Here is a 21,057-nt window from a genome sequence, read left to right as displayed (position 1 = left end):
ATCTCTGGGTTCCATCTTTCTGGGTTAAGTGGAATCCTAGTTGTTTCATCCTTAGGAGTTTTGTACCCTCGTCATATGCTAAACCACTGGTCAATTTCTATCTTCATGTACACCTCTATTCTTCTTTTCCAGTAGGAGAAATTATTTCCATTGAAAAGTGGAGGGCGAACAGTGTTGTATACTTCGTTTTAGTCATCTTTAGAAAGAGAGTGTTGCACACAAAAACAACAAGCAACAATGGAATCCCAAGACTAGGTTTTGAATTAGTAGTCTAGGAGATGATAAAAGTAAGAAAACTTGATTGGTGTTGTTGCACCAATTTTGAGTATTTTGCAATGAGAAATTTTATCCAAAAAAGGTGATTTCACCAATGTGAACTAGATCAAAAAGCTTAAAATTGAATGAGACTTAAAGAAAAAAAATAACAGAACCTGCTGCTCGATTGGTGGTTGCATAAATTTAGAGCGTACCAAGCGCTTATACCACTTGTAAGATCGACGACACGTGAGAGGGGGTGAATTATATGATTTTAAAACGAGCCTTTTTTAAAAAATTTAAAACAAAGTGTGTAATAGAATTAAATAAAATACGAGAAAAAGAAAACCAAGACACAATCAGTTACTTGGTTTGGAGCCTTCGGTGACTCTTACTCCAAGACCCACAATCCCTCAGACCGTATCGACGGGGACAATCCACTAAAAACTTCTTCCGAAACCGCCGAAAGAGTGAACCGAATACAACAGTAAACTAAGAACAAGTATAACAACTTACATTTTCCTTTATGCAGTAATTAAAATCTTAATTGAAAATTTCGTTACCTAACACGTGAAGATTATCAGATCGAGCTTGGTGTTGGATGACTTCTCAGTAGTAGTAGGGCGTAGCAGCGTCACAACACAGCAGGAGGACGAAGTCAGAGTAGTCGAAATCTAGAAAGATTATGTATAGAAGTTGTCGTGGTTTTGCTAGCCGAATGCTTCTTTTAAAGTGCGTTGAAGGTGCCTCTAATCCTCCTTGGAGGTGCTTCTAAGCTGAAATTTGATCTCAATAATTTCGAACTTGATCAAGTTTGTGAGTTTTGATTCCTATCCATGCGAGGGTGCCTCCAAGCTCTTATGAGGCTCCTCTAATGCACCTCCAAGGCGTCTTCAGGGCACCTTCGCACCATGAAACCTTATCTGCAAACTTTATCTTTGAGGGCGCCTCCATCCTATCTAGGGCCCCTTCCACGCGGATTTGAGGTGCCTCCGAGCACCTCTGAGATGCCTCCAACACTGTTCATCTGAAGTTGATTTTTGCCTGTTAACCTTACAAAGGTGCATTAGTCCAAAAATAAAGTGTAACTTGCAAAACAGAGTTTTCACAATATAAAAATAACATTATTAATTAGACTATACCTTACCAAGATCAAGATCTAGTCATGATTCTCAAATTAGACATTCGAAATGGTTCTAAGCTGGACTAGTGCTTACTATTCCCTTAAATAGGAACACGTCCTTACTAGATCACTCTCTTCTAGTAACTTACCTCACTTACCATGTAGAATCGCTTGACTCTCCTTTGACCCACCAGGTCTTCCTGCCAATTGTCAGGTCCGCATACCTAACTGGACTTCGGCCAACTATCAGGTCCCACAGACCCAGCTGAACTTTCCGCTAGATATTTGGCTACTCATTGATCTATCTAGACTTCCCACCAACTATCAGGTCCAACAGATTTAGCTGGATTTCAGCCTGGTGTTAGGTCCTTCAAACCAGTCAAGTCCTGTACATTTGGTAACGAGATTAGATAACATAACATCTAACTTTAATCAATTTGTCAACCATTAAACCTAAGGTTGATCATTGATGCTTACTACACCAATACAAAACTTGGATGTACAATCGATTAGAAATGATTTTATTGCTGGAGTTGAATAGTTTATGAACTTTGTTAAGAGTTATCCAGAATATATGAATGATGTTAAGTTACGGTGCTCGTGTAATCATTACAAATGTATAAATAGAGCCTTCTGTGATGAGGATATTGTGAAAGTACATATATGTAGAAATACTTTTGTATCAAATTACTACAATTAGTACTGTCAGGAAGAACCTTATTTGTATGAACCAATTGGGTCTTCTATGGTTCGTCATCTGGCATAACTATTATTGGGAAATTATCAACTAATGATATTACAATGCAATCAATGGTTCACGATGTGATGAATGCAGTTAATTATTCCAATATGGATGAAAGATGAACACCTGAATATCAACAACTATATGAAATGTTAAAGGCTAGTGAAAGAGAAGTGTGAGAATACATTTCTTCCGATAATTTTCAATTATCAGCTGCTGCAAGATTATTGAATATGAAAGTAGAATATCATTAATGATGTTGTTGTAGCCCAAAAATACACACATAGACAACAGTTTATAAAAATCATTGTCGTAGCCTCCAAACAACTCCTCAAAGACAACAATTTTTGTTAAAACAGTTGTGAAAGAGTAAAAGACAACGGTTTTGACATAAAATAGTTATCTTTTGAGTGTTGTTAAATAAGGATTTTCTTGTAGTGATTTTTTAGAAATATTTTACGATAACATATGTCAATTGATGTTAGAATTGTTTCCTTCTGATAACATAATGACTGATAGTTTTTACAATATAAAGAAATTGGTTAGATGTTTATGTTTACTTGTAGAGAAGATTGATTGTTGTATAAATAATTATATGATGTTTTGGAATAAAGGCAATGAACTGATTGAATGCAGAATTTGTACTCACCCTCATTATAAGTATCATACACGTATACCAGGTAAGAAGAAGAAAAATATTACTTAGAAAATGATGTATTACTTTCTATTAACAGCTAGACTTCAATGTTTGTATGCATTTGTCGCTACAGCTTGCCACATGATGTGACATCACAAGCATAAGCACGAAGGAGGTATAATATTGTTGGTGCAATATCCCTAGGTCAAGATTGACCAGGTTGACTAAGCTTGAGTTGGCTCAAGCTTGAGTCTTGATGATTGAGTTTCGATGTTTGATAATACATGGAGATTGCAGATGCAATCGTCCAATTTGAGAGATTGTTGATACAATTCTCCTCTGTTCAAGCACTAACCAGTTAAATGTGAAGAAGAGTCAAGTAGGTCAAGGTTGACCAGATACTTGACTGGGAAAGTCCTAACTGGAGGTTAGGTAGTGGGGAAATACTGGTGAGTGAAGCCAGATGAAAGATCTAGTGAGTGAAACTAAGCAGTTGGAAAATCCTGGTGAGTGAAGCCAGGTAAAAGACCTAGTGAGTGAAGCTAGGTAAAAGACCTAGTGAGTGAAGCTAGGCAGGTGAAAGTCCCGATGAGTGAAGCCAGGCAGTGGGAAAATCCTAGTGAGTGAAGCTAGGTGAAAGCCCTGTGAGTGAAGCCAGACAGATGAAAAATCCTAGTGAATGAAACTAGACAGATGGAATATCTGATGAGTGAAGTCAGGCACGTGGAGATCCAGGTGGATCAAGGTTGACCGGACACCTATTGTTGGAAAGCCCAAGTAGGTCAAAGAATTCACCAGATATTTGACACAAGAAAATCCAGATGAGTCAAGGGTGACCGACATCTGGTGGAAGTCCAAGTGGGTCATAGAGGACCTGACACTTGGCACGAGACGGTAAGTCCAAGTGGGTCAAGGTTGACCATACACTTGGCACGAGGAGAAAAGTCCAAGTGGGTCAAAAGATTGATCGGACACTTGGTGAAAAAGTCCCGACAGGTCAAGTTTGACCGGATGCTAGGCATGAGGAGTTCCAACAGGTCACGATTGACTAGATGTTGGAATTGGGAACCTTGGACTTGAGTTTAGGAAAGTCAAGGTTGGGCAATCAATCAATTTATTGATTGACCTAAGCCCAATCGATCAACCAATCGATTGGGAGAGTGCTGCGACAAACAACGACCCAATCGATCAGCCGATCGATTGGGAGCAATTGTTGCAAGCACAGAGAGTTGCCCAATCGATTAGTCGGTCGATTGGACGACGTAAATCGATCAGCCGATCGATTGGAGCTGGTTTTCTCGCACAATCGTGAGGAAGCTTGAATCGATCGATCAATCGAGTCATGTTTCTCTAGCAGAGCATAAAGGCGTTCTCAATCGATCAGCCAATCGATTCAAGCCTCCCCAATCGATTGGTCAATTGATTGGGATGTGACCGTTGCGAAGGAAGCGTCAGGATTAAAGCCTTCTTCCTCGCAGCGACTCGATAGAGATCTCTCCACTGTTTTTTTCTCACGATTCTCATAGGCTCACGCCAGTTTCTTAAAGCTTTTTGGAGCAAAGTGTTGCTGCACTTCCAATGTCAAGAGGCATTCCACACAAGAAGAAGAAGCTAGAGTTTCAGTTGTAAGTTGTAAATCTTGTAAAGATTTTACTTGTATTTGTTTCCCTTTTCTTGTTGTTGTATTGTGAGAATTGCACAAGGCTTCTCTGCCTTCGGTAGTTACCGAGAAGAAGTGTTTCCATAGTGGATGAGTGAGTGAGGGTCGGATCCTTGGATTAGTCACCTATTCTTGAAGTGGATACCAAGTAAATCCCTTGTGTTAGCATTGTGAGAGTTACTTGAGTGTTTTCCGCTGCAACAACATCATCAAAGCAAGCAACCAAAGCGCGACGAGCTATTCCCCCCCCCCCCCCCCTCTAGCTACAAATCGACCCTAACAAATATGTCATCCTTGTGATTCCCTTGCATGGAAACGTCTTGATACTGTATTTTCTTCTTTTGCAATGGAACCACGTAATGTGAGATTGAGATTTTTCGCAAATGAATTTTAGCCATTTGGCCAGTCGAGGCAGTAATATTTATCTTGGCCAGTTATATTAACAACATATAATTTACCACCATGGATGTGCATAAAAGATAAATTTATGTTCCTTATCGTGCTTATTATTCCTGATCCAACCAATCTCAAAGAGAAGATAGATGTTTTCTTACAATATCTGATTACTGAGTTGAATGAATTATGGAATATAGGGTCGATGACTTATGATGTTGCAAGTAAAACTAATTTTAGATTGCATGTTGCATTATTATGGATGATCAATGATTTTCCAACATACTCAATGTTATCGGGATAGAGCACGACTGGTAATTAGCATGCCCACACTGCATGCAGAGTTTAATGCATTTTCATTACCTTACAGTGAGAAGATATCTTGGTTTCATAATTACCATAAATTTTTACCGGTTGATCATCCTTTGAGGTGAAATAAAAAAATCCTAAAAAAATACTGTAATCATAAAACTTCTTCTAACAATTCATGCTTCAGATGAAAAAAATCATTTTTAGATGTGATGCATGTTGAGAAAATTTTCTTTGATAATATTTTCAACACTGTGATGAATGTGCTTGGAAGAACTAAAGATACTGCAAAATCACGTAAGTAAAAGAACTAGCCAACAAACCAGAGTTGCATCAGAATAAAACAGCCAATAAATTTCTAAAGGCTTGTTATACATTGGACAAATATAGTAAGCAAGCTTTATGTAGTTGGTTAAAGAAATCAAATTCCTAGATGGGTATGCATCAAATATGGCTCGATGCATGAATATGAGCAAGTTAAAGATATTTGTAATGAAGAACCATGATTGTCACTTATTCATGCAAACACTTATTCTAATTGCTTTTCATGATTTATATCCCAATAATATTTGGCAAGCACTTACGAAAGTAATTCTATTTTTCAGAGATTTGACAGCGGGTATATTATGACAGTCGATATACTTCGGCTAGAAACAAACATTCCCCTCATACTATGTAAGCTAAAGCGCATTATTTCACCTAATTTTTTTGATTCAATGAAGCATCTACTAGTATATTTATCATACGAGACACAAATAGTTGGTCTTGTGCATTATAGATGGACGCATGCATTTGAATGACTTTTGAGGGAATTAAAGAATAATTTTTATAACAAAACAAGAGTTGATGGGTCAACATATAATACTTATCTGGTAGAAATAATATATTCTTTTTACTTCTATTATTTTATTGATAATGTAAAAACCAGACATTGCAAATGCCCTAGAAATTTTGATGATGCTCAGTCGATAGACCCATCGATGTAAGTACCCCGTGATCGTTTTGATGTGATCAACCAAATCAAGTTAGATCGTGTTATATTTTGATGCCCTGTGTCTGAGTGTGTAGGAACTTAGAAGCATAGGAGGTCAAGCGAAAGACACAGCTAGTGAGAAAGATGACACGAGAGATAGTCGACCGACTCGGTGCGTTCGAGAGATGAGGCGTTGCAGAAGAGTACGCTAGCGAACGAGAAGAAAGCGCATGGTCGTTCCGAGGGACGAGAAGTCGGAGAGGAAGGTTGCCCGAGAAGGCCAGAAAATAGGCTCAGGTGAGCCCTATTCCGGATGGCCGAAATCACCCAAGTGAGCGGAACCAGAGCAGAATACCCGGATAAAAAGTCAACTGGATTTGACTCTATTCCGGGCGCCTGGAGCTATTCTAGGCTCCCAGACTCTAAGTGCTCAGACCTAGTCCGAGTGCCCGAATCACCTAGGGCAGCCAGGGCACCCTGGGTGTGAGTCGTGGTTGCAGGTTGGTTCAACCCAGTCTAGGTGCCCTGACCTGGTCCAGACGCCTAAACCACAAAACTTATCGTTTTCCACGCTGTCGCGATCTGTTACGCATGGATAAAAGTTTATCTACACCTAGGTGCCCGGAACCCTTCCAGACACTCGGATCAGAGATATAAATACAGCCCTGATCCTAGTAGTTCAGAACAACACTTGTAAATGATTTTTTTTGTTCTACTACTTTGTTTGTGAGCTGTCAACGTTGTAAGATGCTACTCCGTCCAAAGGAGATTTTTAGTGAGCTTTAATTGGCTTGGATTAGCGATCGTCTAATTGCAAACCAAGTAAAATGCCTCTACTTTCTTTTCATTTAGTTTCTTAATTCTTTTATACAAGTGTTTGAATCTAGTTATAAGACCGAAAAAGGTATTTTGTTTAGTTTGTGCAGGGCAATCCCCCCCCCCCCCCCCCCCCCCTCTCCTCTTCCTCTTGTCGGCCGTAAGGAACTACAATCAGTGTTTTCTCTTTTCAAGTTTCTTGGTAAGGCAATGAGTGCATCTATTTCTAGATGGTTAATTCAAGAAGAATATCATCCTACAATAGCATATATACTTTTAAACTGTGATGAGGTCAAACCATACATAAAGTAAGTTGACTTATCTAATCAAGCATTTATCCCCCGTTTAATTTGTTTGCTTGATATTCTAATTGTCATAAAATTACCTTTTTTCCCAGTTTGTATGAACAACAACTATATCTACAAAATCCATCAATAAGTGCAAATGAGGTAGCTGCAAAGTTAGAGGCCAATTTTATATTATAATTTCAAATATATGTAAATTAGATAATTTGTGAAATTTTTTAGTTCATATGTATTAAGAAGTGTCCTAATTTATCATAACTATTTTTTTAGGTGAAAGATCGTAGAATATCAAATGTGTAAAATGATAAGATAATGAATCTTGCATCAAGATCCCTTCGTAAAATAATGATGCACTCTAGTTACTATGCTAATAACATTAAATTCCATATAACATAACGAGATTTATGGAGATTAACATATAATTCTAGTGTTTAAGTCAAAAGATCGATGGACAATAGTAATATTGAGTTTGATTACTATGGTAAAATTGACGAAATCATATACGTTAAATATCCTACATTACCTATAAAAAGGTGTGTGTTGTTTAAATGTTTATGGTATGATTCAACCCCAAGAACAGGTACCAAAATATATCCAAACTATAATTTAGTTGAGGTTAATGCAAACAAAAAAGTTCAATAAGTTTGAACATTTTATTTTTGGGATACAAGCGGGTCAAGTTTTCTATCTTGAATATCCTACAAAGAGAAAAAGATCTAGTGAATGATTATCTATTTGTCGAATGAAACCTCGCTCGACCATAGAAATATTGAATACCATCACTACTTAAAACCATGATGAAATCAGAATAACAAAGTGGAGGGGCATTCGGTCGATTCACAACTTTAATCCATATCTCAATTACTTGTAAATATTAATGTCACTTACGAGGAAATAGATAGGAAGAGATACCCAATAGTGAGGATCTTGTTAAACTAACAGAGTCTAATGATGAGGACTTAGAAATTGTTAATGTTAATTAGTCAGATGCTAATGATAATTAAATATTGACATTATTATTCATTAAATAAGTTATGCTTCTATATTATTTTGTATTTATATTATAATATTAGTAAATTTTATTATGATATGTTGTAATGTTATTTTGTAGACATTATTATGGTAGAGTAGCAGACAGTAACAATCTATGACTACAAGATGCTTAGGGTTTTTGGAGAGTCGTAAGTTTTTTTTGTTATTAGTAATTAAGTTCATATATGATTTTATTTATAACATATTTCTCATATCTTAATATTTTTTTAATGTAGTTTTACTCCAGATGGGTGCTTAGGGTTGTTGGAGAGTCATAAGTATTTTTTGTTATTAGTAATTCAAGGTCATATATGATTTTATTTATAACATATTTCTCATACCTTAATAATTTTTTATGTAGTTTTACTCCAAATGACCATTGAGTAGCGATATATATCAATAGAAAATTTAAAGAGAGAGTATGCACTTTTAGTACTACATGGAGACATGTAAACCAGAAGATGAAGACTTTATATTATAATGAATTTGTGGTAAGTAAATTTAATACGTTTGATATTGTATAATATATTTATCTTTTAATATAGTAAATTTTTAACTTATAATTGCAGAAAAAATATATCTAGGAGGAGGTGCATGAGACACGATTTGTAGACACTTGAAATATATATTTGTGTAAAATTGTACAGAGACCTTTTATATTATATGAGAAAGAAGGACATTGAACTGCTCAGCATACGTCATAATCCAGATATATTGTTGAGCATACCATGACTAGTAAGTTTAATTTAAAATTATATAAGTAAATTTTATATTTATTATCAAACTTGTATAATTTTGTCCCAAATTATTTGTGTATGTAAGAATGTGATCTAGCCTGACAACCCACTTGTATAGAGGTCTTTCTCAAGATCCACAAGAAGAAGGATGACACATTTGTTGATCCTCGATCTTAGGCCACATACGTAAGATTATTAATTTTATTATATTTAATTGTTTCGATCTTTATTAACTTTAGTAATTGTGATCAAATTAGATATAAATCATATTATATTTTTTTACATAGGAGCAAATGACAAATGAAATGACTCAGGCGTTTCAGCCACCAGCAGAGGGGGAGTTACAAGCTCTATCCACCAAGGCAATAAATGAGATATATTATGATGTTATCGGTGGAAAGATAAAAAACTTTACTCTCTATGGTCTTGGCTCTCAGGTCAAAGTTGTATTCGATAGTTTGAGGACTCTTAGGAGTTGTGTAGTTCCTTTTCTTCTACTGAGGTGCAGTCTTTAATACACAAAAATCAAGATTTTGTTGAACCCGTAGTAGTTTTGATGTGATCAACCAAGTTTAGGTTAGGTCCTATTTGTCTAATCCCTGTGTTTAAGTGTACAGGAACTTAGGAGCGCAGGAGGTCGAGCGGAAGACGCAGCTAGCGAGAAGGACGACACGGGAATGGAGCCGACGGGCTCAGTGCGTCCGAAGGATGAGAGAGCTGCGGAAGAGTACACCTGGTGGGCGTGAAGAACATGCTCGGTGTTCGAGGGACGTAAAGTCAGGACGGAAGACTGCTCGAGGAGAAGGCCGGGAACTGGGTTCGGGTGAGCCCTATTCCGGATGGCCGAAATCACCCAAGGAAGCCGAACCAGAACAAGTCAATTGGAAGTTGACTTGTCAATGGTTCAGTCGACCGAACACCCTAATCGGTCGACGGAACCCCTTTGCATCAGAGCACAATCGTTGGTGACACGTCAGCATCACATCAGCCAGCAGTGAAGTGATCGGTCGACCGAACCTCATGATCGGTCGACCGAACCCAAGTTTATCCAGAGACTCAGTCAAGCATTTTGATCGGGCCAACTCAGCTGGAGACCGTTAGCCGATTGGTCGACCGAACATAAGGATCGGTCGACCGAACCCAAGCTCGATCCACAGAGACTGCACCTGGACGGAAGACTGGGCAGGTACAGTAGGTTCGGTCGACCGATCCCTCTCGAGTCAAAACCTGATCCTGAAGATCAGGTCATCTGATAAGCTCTAGAACCCCTATATAAAGGAGGGTCTCGGACAACTTTAGAAGACAACAAATACAAACGAAATAGCAACTCTTGTACTCTCATTCTCTTAGCAATTACTGTACTGTCAAAGTGTAAAAGGCTTCTTCGCCTTCAGAGAAGGAGTTTTCTTACTGCGCTTTTCTTACTGCCCTATATTAACAACCCTCTTAGTTGTAACCAGGTTAATTTCTGTCTTCTTTTATTTCTGCTATTAGTTTTATTATTGTTGCTTTATTTTAAGAGTTGAAAAGCTTTGAGGAGGGTATAATATTTATTGCAGGCAATTCACCCCCCTCTTGCCGGTCCCCGCTGCATCAACAAGTGGTATCAGAGCCCAACAGCCTCAGAGGGACTAACCACCATCTGAAGCACAAAGATCAGAACAATGGCTGGCGCGAACATTCATCCCCCGAAGTTCGACGGAGATTTCGCTACATGGAAGCGAAAAATGGAGGTATTCTTTAAAACGGATTTTGATATTCTTATTACAATGAAATATGGTTTTGCAGCGCCGAAAGATAAAGAAGAAAACACGTGGAGCAAGAAGGAGCAAGCCGATTTTGTCGCCAACGGAAAGGCTGAGTTCCACCTGCTCAGCGTCCTGCCACCTCAGGAGGTAAATCGGATTGGAAGCTACGACTCCGCGAAAGATCTCTGGGAAAAATTCCTGGAGCTTCACGAAGGTACTTTCGAGGCGAAGCTAGCAAGCCGCGACATCCTCCGGACCCAGTTGATGAACCTCTGGATGAACCAAGGCGAAAAGGTAGCGCAAATCCAAGCAAGGATCAAAGAGCTGATCACGCAACTAACCAATCTTGGAGAAGAAATAACGAACCGAGACTCGATCCGGTACGCGCTCAACGCCTTCCCGAGAACTCCCGAGTGGGCCTCCTTAGTAGATGCGTACTACATCTCTAAGGATTTCGAGGTAAGTACTCTAGAACATTTGTTTTCTACTTTTGAACTTCACGAATCTCGAGTTACAGAGCCAAATGGAGTAGAAAAGATTAGTTAGAACATCGTTTTGAAGGCAAGAACAAACGGTTCTGACTCCGAAGCCTCGATCGATGGATCGGAAGTGGTACTATTGGTAAGACGCTTTAATAAATTTTTTAAATCTAATAAATTTAGATCGCAGTCGAAAAAGTTCTAGCAAAAGAAAAGAGTGGTCCGTTGCTACAATTGCAACGAAGAAGGACATATCAAAGATGACGGTCTAAAACTGAAAAGCAAAAGTAAAGAAAAGAGTAAGAAGCCAAGTCGGCCCAAATACAACCTAAAGGCCACGTGGGATGATTCATCGTCCTCCGAATCCGAAGTCGAAGAATTCTCGGTACTAGCACTGATGGACAACCATCAGCTAGAAAAAACATCTAGCTCAGAAATGAGCATTGATGAAAGGGGAGGAACAAAAGAAGAAGAAGAAAGCTGTGATGAAGGGGGAGCATCGCAAGACGAGGTAAGTAAGGTACATGCCCTAAACCCTAAACAGTCCTTTCATTTTATTAAAGCTCTTTCTAAAGAATTTGATAAAGTAGAAAAGGAAAATGAATATTTGAAATCAGAAAATGAATCTTTAAAATTAGAAATTAAAAAATTGAAAACTGATACATGTTTTAAAAATATTTTTCCACATTCAAAATAAAGTTATATGGAAAATTAAATTGGTACATAAGGAAACATCAGGGTCAACTTAGGAAAATACAAAGAAACTATGTACCCCCTAAGTTTTTGACCAACCCTGTAGGTAGGAACCTTTATTGAGTTTCAAAATCTTTACTTGTTTAAATTTCTCTTTTAATTAAAAGCTTACAGTGAGAAAATTAAACATTGAGGTTCTTTATGGAAGCTTTGTCTAAGGAAGTGGTTGTTGCTCCAATAACCAAGAAGGCCTAGTGCCTCGTCACGACCTGGAAGCTGAAATATCGAAATAAAAATATTTAATTAACTTTCTGATAAAAACATTAAAAAATTAGATTTAAACAATGCTTAGAAATTCTTTAAATTTTTTTTTATTCTCTAGAAAAAGCGTTTCTTGAAATTTTTACTTAGAAATTTTTTTAAAAAAATTCTGAAAATTCATTTTAACTTAGAAAATTTTGAAATTAAACCTAACTCATTTTTTTAAAATTTATTTTCACCCCGTTTTTGTTGTGATCAAAGGGGGAGAATAAAGATAAGTTCAGTTAGGGGGAGTTAGTTAAAAAGTTTTTTAAGTATAAATTTTCATGTTGCAATTTATTTTAAAGTTGTAAATTTATGTCTGAATTGTTAGTTTAGTAATTTCTTTAAATTACTATCTGTTTGTTTTAACCCTAACCTGAATTTGGGTTGATGCACATCAAAAAGGGAGAGATTGTTGAACCCCGTGGTAGTTTTGATGTGATCAACCAAGTTTAGGTTAGGTCCTGTTTGTCTAATCCCTGTGTTTAAGTGTGCAGGAACTTAGGAGAGCAGAAAGTCAAGCGGAAGACGCAGCTAGCGAGAAAGACGTCACGGGAAGGGAGCCGACGGGCTCGGTGCGTCCGAAGGACGAGAGAGCTGCGGAAGAGTACACCTGGTGGGTGTGAAGAACATGCGCGGTGTTCGAGGGACGTAAAGCCGAGACGGAAGACTGCTCGAGGAGAAGGCCGGGAACTGGGTTCGGGTGAGCCCTATTCCGGATGGCCGAATTCACCCAAGGAAGTCGAACCAGAACAAGTCAACTGGAAGTTGAGTTGTCAATGGTTCGGTCGACCGAACACCCTGACCGGTCGATCGAAACCCTTTGCATCATAGCACAACCGTTGGTGACACGTCAGCATCACATCAGCCAGCGGTGAAGTGATCGGTCGACCGAACCTCATGATCGGTCGACTGAACCCAAGTTTATCCAGAGACTCAGTCGAACATTTTGATCGGGCCAACTCAGCTGGAGACCGTTGGTCGATCGGTCGACCGAACATAAGGATCGGTCGATCGAACCCAAGCTCGATCCACAGAGACTGCACCTGGACGGAAGACTAGGCAGATAAGAGCTTCGATCAACTTGGAACTGGCCGACCGATCCCTCTCGAGTCAAAACCTGATCCCGAAGATCAAGTCATCCGATAAGCTCTAGAACCCCTATATAAAGGAGGGTCTCGGGCAGCTTTAGAAGACAATGAATACAAACGAAATAACAACTCTTGTACTCTCATTCTCTTAGCAACTACTGTACTGTCAAAGTGTAAAATGCTTCTCCGCCTTCAAAGAAGGAGTTTTCTTACTGCGCTTTTCTTACTGCCCTGGATTAACAACCCTCTTGGTTGTAACCAGGTTAATTTCTGTCTCCTTTTATTTCTGCTATTAGTTTTATTATTGTTGCTTTATTTTAAGAGTTGAAAAGCTGTGAGGAGGGTATAATATTTATCGCAGGCAATTCACTCTCCTCTTGCCGGTCCCCGCTGCACCAACAGAATTGTGCACTCAACTAAACTCAATAAATCAGAGGATGACCTATATAGATCAGTGGATAGCTGCTGAGGAGTAGCGAAGGACTGCTAATAAGTAGAGGAGAGCCGAGGAGGATCAGAGGAGGGCCGAACGGGATGTGAATCAAGAAACTCTCTTAGCCCATATACAATCAGTCATTGCCTGTTGGACCCCAACACCACATAGTTTTGAGCCACAGGAGACTCAAAATCTATCAGACCGTGTTGATTAGTTTTTTTTTAAAATTTGTTCAACTACAACTTAATTTTTTTATTTATTATACATAAATCATACAAAATATAGTAGTTCTATTTTGATATTCTAATCTACTTATTTCTAAATATTATATTATTACATATTTTAGGAGCCCCAATTGATATTTTGATCATCATCATCTGCTCATTTCTATCAAGTATCTTTTTTATTATATGTATAACTATAGTTATACATATTGGTAAAATTTTTAATTATATATCAATCTGTTCATAATTTATCGTATTTGACTTTCTGTAGGATTTTATATTACTACTATATGGATGTATTATTTAGAGTATTTTCTATCATGGTATGAATTTAGATATATGATTTTATAAATTTGGATAATTTAGTTTGTTTTTATTATTGTGTTTGTGATTAGATTGTGCTTGTTTTTATTATGAATATTTAGATATTTTCTATTAGTTTTTTTCCATACTTTAGTATATTTGTTTGTATGGATGTTAGTTTATTTGTGTTTGTTATATTATGGATATTTATTTGTATATATGGATTGTTAAATGTGATTGTATGTATAATTGTGAAAATTATAAACAGAGTGTATCCTGAATATGAATTATTTCTTGTATTTCTTTTTACTATCGATGAAATATCGACGGAACACTATTCTATCGGTAAACCTCGTCGTGTATCATAACAACGATGTTGATATTTACTGACGAAATATACTATTTTCATCGATAATTTTTGACGGAATAGAAATTCCGTTGGAAATTATCAAAAAAATTTACAAATGGAAACAATGTTTCTGTTCGAATACACCGACAAAAATACTATTTTTGTTGGTAAACGTTGACAGAAATACTATTTCCATTGGTAAACATCAAAAAGTTTACTGATGAAAACATATATTCCGTCGATATTTATCGATAGAATATATATTACCGACGAAAATTTAATTTCGATCAAAAATTTTTACTTCAAAATTTAGATTTTGTCAATAAAATCATTTCTAACAAATTATCTCCCAACAAACAATTTCCATCATAAATTTATCACTTAACGAATATACTGATAAAATTACGATAAAAATTTTCATCGGTAATTGTAATTTTTTTTATAGTGAATACTTGAGATGAATAATAATTTTATAAAAAAAATATTAAATCTTATATAATACTTGAGAAATTAAAATTTTCATGGAGTGAGGTGGGGTAATGTAATTATGATTTAAAATGATATTTTTCTAATTGCTCAATAATAAAAAAAAGTTTTGGATAGCCATCTTCTGTTGTTCAAAGGATATTGTGAAAAAAAAAACACATCGGCCATTCCAGGCAGGTCGAAAATTTTAATTTATCAACAATTAGTAACGCTTGGGTATTTTAATGATTTTCTTTAAACACTGGAGCTCCACATTAATTCTAAATTTAGAACGAAATTAAAATTTGAAATCTGTGTATAAAACAATAATTTTACTCCAATTCAATTTAAGTTTTAAATACTACAGTTGAACCTTCCTACAGCTCATCAAAATACAGGTGCCATCTTAACATTACCCACTTAACTAAATCGCATTGAAGATGTATTTCTTAGATGGGAAGCAATTACAAAGAATATAGTTACATTACAAAACTTTACTGACTCACAAGACAAAGCAGATTTTATAAAAAATTTACTGGGAGAAGCTGAACGGTTAACCTGGATCCAATGGAGAATGACATATCCAAACGAATATCAAGGCAATACCATGGGAGTACATCCCAGGGTTATATTCACCTACAAATATTTGGAAGAAGAGTGTAAAAGAGCTGCTTTCAGCAGGTCCCTTAAAGATCTATCCTTTTACAGTCAGATTCCCATCCCAAGATATTACCAAGATTCAAAGAAAAAATACGGGGTAAGGAAATCAACAACGTATAAAGGAAAACCACACCAATCCCATGCAAGGATAGAGAAGAAGAAGCACTTGCTCAGAAATAAGAAATGTAAATGTTTTCTGTGCGGTGAAGAAGGGCATTTCGCCAGAGATTGCCCAAAAGAGTACAAAAATGTAAGAAGAGTTGCCCTTTTTGAAGGATTAGAATTACCAGATGATTATGAAATACTATCTGTTCAAGAAGGTGATGATCAATCGAATGTCATTTATAGCATCTCAGAAGGGGAAGAGCACCAGGTTAATTCTATCCTCAAAACAGAATTCCTTTTTGTTTTTATAGAACAAACCAACTCTTATATGATAGGCAAAAATGGAGGATGGCAGCCTATGGTACGAATACCCAAAAACCAGCATGACTGCATTCATGTTTGGGAAATAAATGGGGAGATAGCTCCTACATTTTGCAGATGCACATGTTGCAGAAGAGAAACTATGAAGAAACATCGTATGCACTGCAGTATCTGCAAGATCACATCATGCGGTATGTGTACTAGAAATTATTTCGACATGACTATACCAGTTGAAAGATCTACTCCTATTCCCTTTGTTCCAAATAACCTCATCCAAGAACAACAAAATTATATTAATTGGGCAAAGACGGAGATGGAAAGATTACAACAAGAAATAGTCAGAATAACAGCCGTAGCTGCTCAACAACAAGAAGACCTAAAAAGGGCTTTTGAAGAACCAGAACTTGAGGAGGAAATTCTGGAAGAGAGCCTGAATGTCCTTATCAATTCAGGAAAGGAGAAAGTATTTTCAGTTAGAAGCATGGTGGTGTTAGGATTGAAGGAGATGAAGTTACATTTTATAAAAATGTAACAACTATTAGAACCCAGCAAATTGTTCCTATGACACCGGCAATAGAAGAACTTGAATTAGAAGAAGAAGAATACAACCAAATTCAAGAGCAAGTGTGCACATGGACTCCTGGGCAGGGCCTTCAAAACTTTATTAAGGAACTACAGGATATTGGTTATATCGGTGATAACCCAATGAAGTACTGGACTTCTAATAAAATCTCTTGCAAGCTGGAACTGAAAAATCCAGATTTAATAATAGAAGACCGACCTCTGAAGCATATAACTCCTAAAATGCAAGATTCCTTTCAAAATCATGTTAATGCTTTGCTTAAGCTACAGGTTATCAGGCCTAGTCAGAGTCAACACAGAACCACAGCAATAATTGTGTACTCTGGGACAACGATGGATCCAAAAACGGGCAAAGAAACCAAAGGAAAGGAATGAATGGTTTTTAATTACAAAAGGCTAAATGATAATACGCACAAGGATCAATACAGCCTACCCGATATCAACACTATCATCCAGAGAATCGATCGGAGCAAAATCTACTCAAAGTTCGACCTAAAGAGCGGATTTCATCAAGTAGCGATGAGTCCTGAGTCAATTCCTTGGACCGCCTTTTGGGTTCCAAATGGGCTCTATGAATGGCTTGTAATGCCGTTTGGTCTTAAAAATGCTCCAGCAGTGTTTCAACGAAAAATGGATTTCTGCTTCAAAGGTACGGAACAATTTATTGCTGTTTATATTGATGACATCCTGGTTTTCTCAGAAAATGAAGCAGTACACAAAGAGCATTTACAAGTTCTTCTTGATATCTGCAAAAGAAATGGCCTAATATTGAGCCCTACTAAAATGAAGATTGGAAGCCCAACAATTGAATTCTTAGGGGCCTCCATTGGACAGTCAAAAATCAAACTTCAGCCACATATTATCTCCAAGGTAGCTGATTTTAGTGAAAAGGAATTACAGACTGTCAAGGGACTCAGATCCTGGTTAGGACTTCTTAATTACGCCAGAGCTTATGTTCCTAATCTAGGCAAAATTCTTGGACCTTTATATTCCAAGACCTCCCCAACAGGTGAAAGACGCTTAAATACTCAAGATTGGGCCCTCATTAAGCAAATGAAGGAAACGATTAAGAAACTTCCTGAACTTCACGTCCCTCCAGTAGACTGTTATGTGATCATTGAATCTGATGGTTGCATGGAAGGATGGGGTGGTATTCTCAAATGAAAGCCACAAAAATATGACTCCAAGACTACAGAGTTAATCAGTGCCTATGCAAGCGGAAAATTCTCACCTCCAAAGTCTACTATTGACGCTGAGATTTATGCTGTCATGAATAGCCTTAACAACTTCAAAATTTATTACCTAGACAAGGAGGAGGTGCTAATTAGAACAGACTGCCAAGCAATTATCAGTTTTTTTAATAAGTCAGCACAAAATAAGCCTTCCAGGGTCCGCTGGATAGCTTTCACTGACTTCATTACAGGACTTGGCATTACAGTGCAATTTCAGCATATAGAAGGTAAAGATAACATTTTAGCTGACGCACTCTCTCGACTTGTATGTTTTATGACAGGCCCATGGACACCTCAAGAGCAAGATTATTCTATTTTCCTTCAAATCTCGGAGTTACTGGCACAACTTCAGACGAAGCCAGATTCCAAAATATCCCAACACCTACTGGGCCTTATCCATTACTGGACCAGTATGAAGAACTCAGTCAGGGCCACGGCCCAATCCATGGACCTAAAAAAAAAGAACTCAGAGCCCATCTTGAAGACATTGAATGGACAGTATCCTGTAAAAAAAGAACTCACTACACTTTCGGGATCGACGCATCGGTGGTTTCGAAGACTGCCGGACGGCTCCATCACAAGCTTCAAGAACTTTCGAACGACGTTCCTCCATCATTTTGCAAGCGCGAAGCGTAAGACAAGCTTTGCCATTAAGCAAGGTGCGAGGGAGCCGCGAGCATATTCGCTTCAAACGGTGGCCATGGACATTCCACGGAAACAATGAAGCAGCGTTCACGCTCGTGGAGACGGTGATCTTCCGATCTTAGTCAGGACCGACTTGACCGACCACTATAGCCAACGAATACATCAATGTGGAGGAAGCCCGGTGGCAAGAAGGAAAAAGCCCAGCGACCAACCAGCTCTATCACGAGCGAAAGCAAACCCATCGTCACCACCCAGGACCAGAGGGCGAAGCCTCTCGTCCTCATTCAAGACTCGGCCGCCGCCGTCCAACAAGTCGTTGATCGACCCAAGCACAGGAAGGTATGGACTTAATGTTTTGTTTACTCCATCACGACCACTTACAATACCCGCGAATCAGAGGAGCCACCATCATCTCCCGCATCCCGTGAGGAGTTACACGCCTCACGCCAGACGGATCAACATCGAAAGCCCCAGCAAAGGCGATCCTCGAGCGACATCACCGCAGGACGGAGCCCACCACCAAGGTCAATGAACGACCCTCGACCTTTCGAGAGGAGGAAAATAGGGCAACACATCTCGTGAGAGATCAACATCATCGCTGGGCCCCACCGCGGAGATTTCAACAGAGCTGCAAGCATTACGGCTATCTACAGGTAAGAAGGAAGGTCGAGCGGACACAGATTAGCTTCGGCCCGTGGACCTCGGAGTTGAAGTCCCTCACGATGGCATACGATCATTCGGAATAGCCAATTATACTATCCATCGATTTTCCTCGACAAATTTGCCAACATAATATTCAAGAAGAATCGAAATCGACCAATCGCTAAACGCATTTACCCCCCACTGACATTCACGGGAACGAAGTCTCGGCCGCGTCCGGCTATCCTGTCCCTGCTGGGTCAGAAAAGCTGAAGGACCACCACCTTCATCGTGGTCGGCGTCATCTCCTACAACGAATGACTATCACTCAACGACCCGGCGGCTGCTCCCGCCAAAAGATCAAATTTCATCACTGAGGAGGAAGTAGTAGGAGGGGAGCCAAGTCAGATGGTCCGAGCCGAAGCCAAGGCTTAAAATGTCGCGTCGAGGTACATGCTATCACAAAACCACCTTTTAGTTTATGAAGAAAGGAGGAAGTGTAGATTGACCCCGATCGGAGGCCACCCGCTCATGTGATCCGATCCGAGGAGAAGTATGAAAGTATTGCGCGAAGTGCGATGGACGTCATGACCGACGACGAAAGCCAGCGAAGCGCTGACACTTCTCGTCCGCCTGATGCTCAGCAAAGCGAAGAGGGACTCAATATGAGAAAATGTAATCATCCGAGCGGAGGTCGAAAGCTTCTAGAGGTCGGGCCACGGGAAGTAGCATACCCCGAGTTGGCCAATGTGGTTCTGCCCTGCTGCAACAAGTGGAGAGTCAAGTGGACTGATCTAACAAGGACTTGAACAGAAGGACTTCCTACCCTTCCCAATCGATCAGCCGGTGGTGGACTTCCACGGTAAAGTAGCTAATATATGTTGATGGCTACTATACATCATGGCAAGTGCCCTTAGAGAAGACCAAGAGAAGGTCACTTTGTCACGCGATTTACCTCGCTATGAATACCGCTCGATCAACGCTGGAGCCACCTACCAAATTCTACGAATAAGGTCTTCAGGATCGGATCGCTTGAAGTGTATGGGATATACTTATCAAGTCCTTCCGCAGCGATCACGCTGGATACGGAGGAGACCTTCCAACATCGAGAAGGTACGGGCGGCCATACCCAACGGGCGCCTCGTCGCAAGAGTGAGGGTGCTTCGGGGTTGTGCGAGGCAGTATGACTCCAAAGAAGATAAAGACATCATAGACACGCCGCCTCCTAAGAATCTCGAGGTTCGCTCACCGTCGAATAACGCTACTACTGCCAAGGTTTATCTCTAAGACCACGACCGGATCGCCCATTTTCAAGATTCTCCGTATAAGCACCAAGTCGATCGGACGAGGAGCGCGATCGGCATTGAAGACTTATCTCAAATCCTTACCCAGGTCACGAAACCACAGGTGAGCCGCCCACATATATTTATCTTCAATCGAGATGCTGTGGGCTCAAAGACTAGTAAGCCCGGAGAGGAACATGAAGCCAGCTGTATTTCTTTTTGCCGAGTATATCGAGTCTCGCTATTAATCGCCCTCGTCGGCTTCCTCTAAGCCCTGAGCTTTGCGCATTATCAGGATTGTGATGACGATAGCCCGCTAGCAAGAGTACTCAACCATGAACATCCTGGCCGGCTCATCACGGACAACGGGTTTGTTTTAATTTGACATCCAATATCAACCTCGCTCGGCGATCAAAGCACAGCCCTGGTGATTTCATGACCGAGGTACAAAAGTCCAAGTCCGAAGTTTACGGAAATATACGATCATCATTCACCTGCCTCGAAGCCGGAACCTGGA

This window comes from Zingiber officinale, chromosome 1A (assembly GCF_018446385.1).
Source record: "Zingiber officinale cultivar Zhangliang chromosome 1A, Zo_v1.1, whole genome shotgun sequence".
Lineage (NCBI taxonomy): Eukaryota > Viridiplantae > Streptophyta > Magnoliopsida > Zingiberales > Zingiberaceae > Zingiber > Zingiber officinale.
This window is presented reverse-complemented; position numbering follows the sequence as displayed.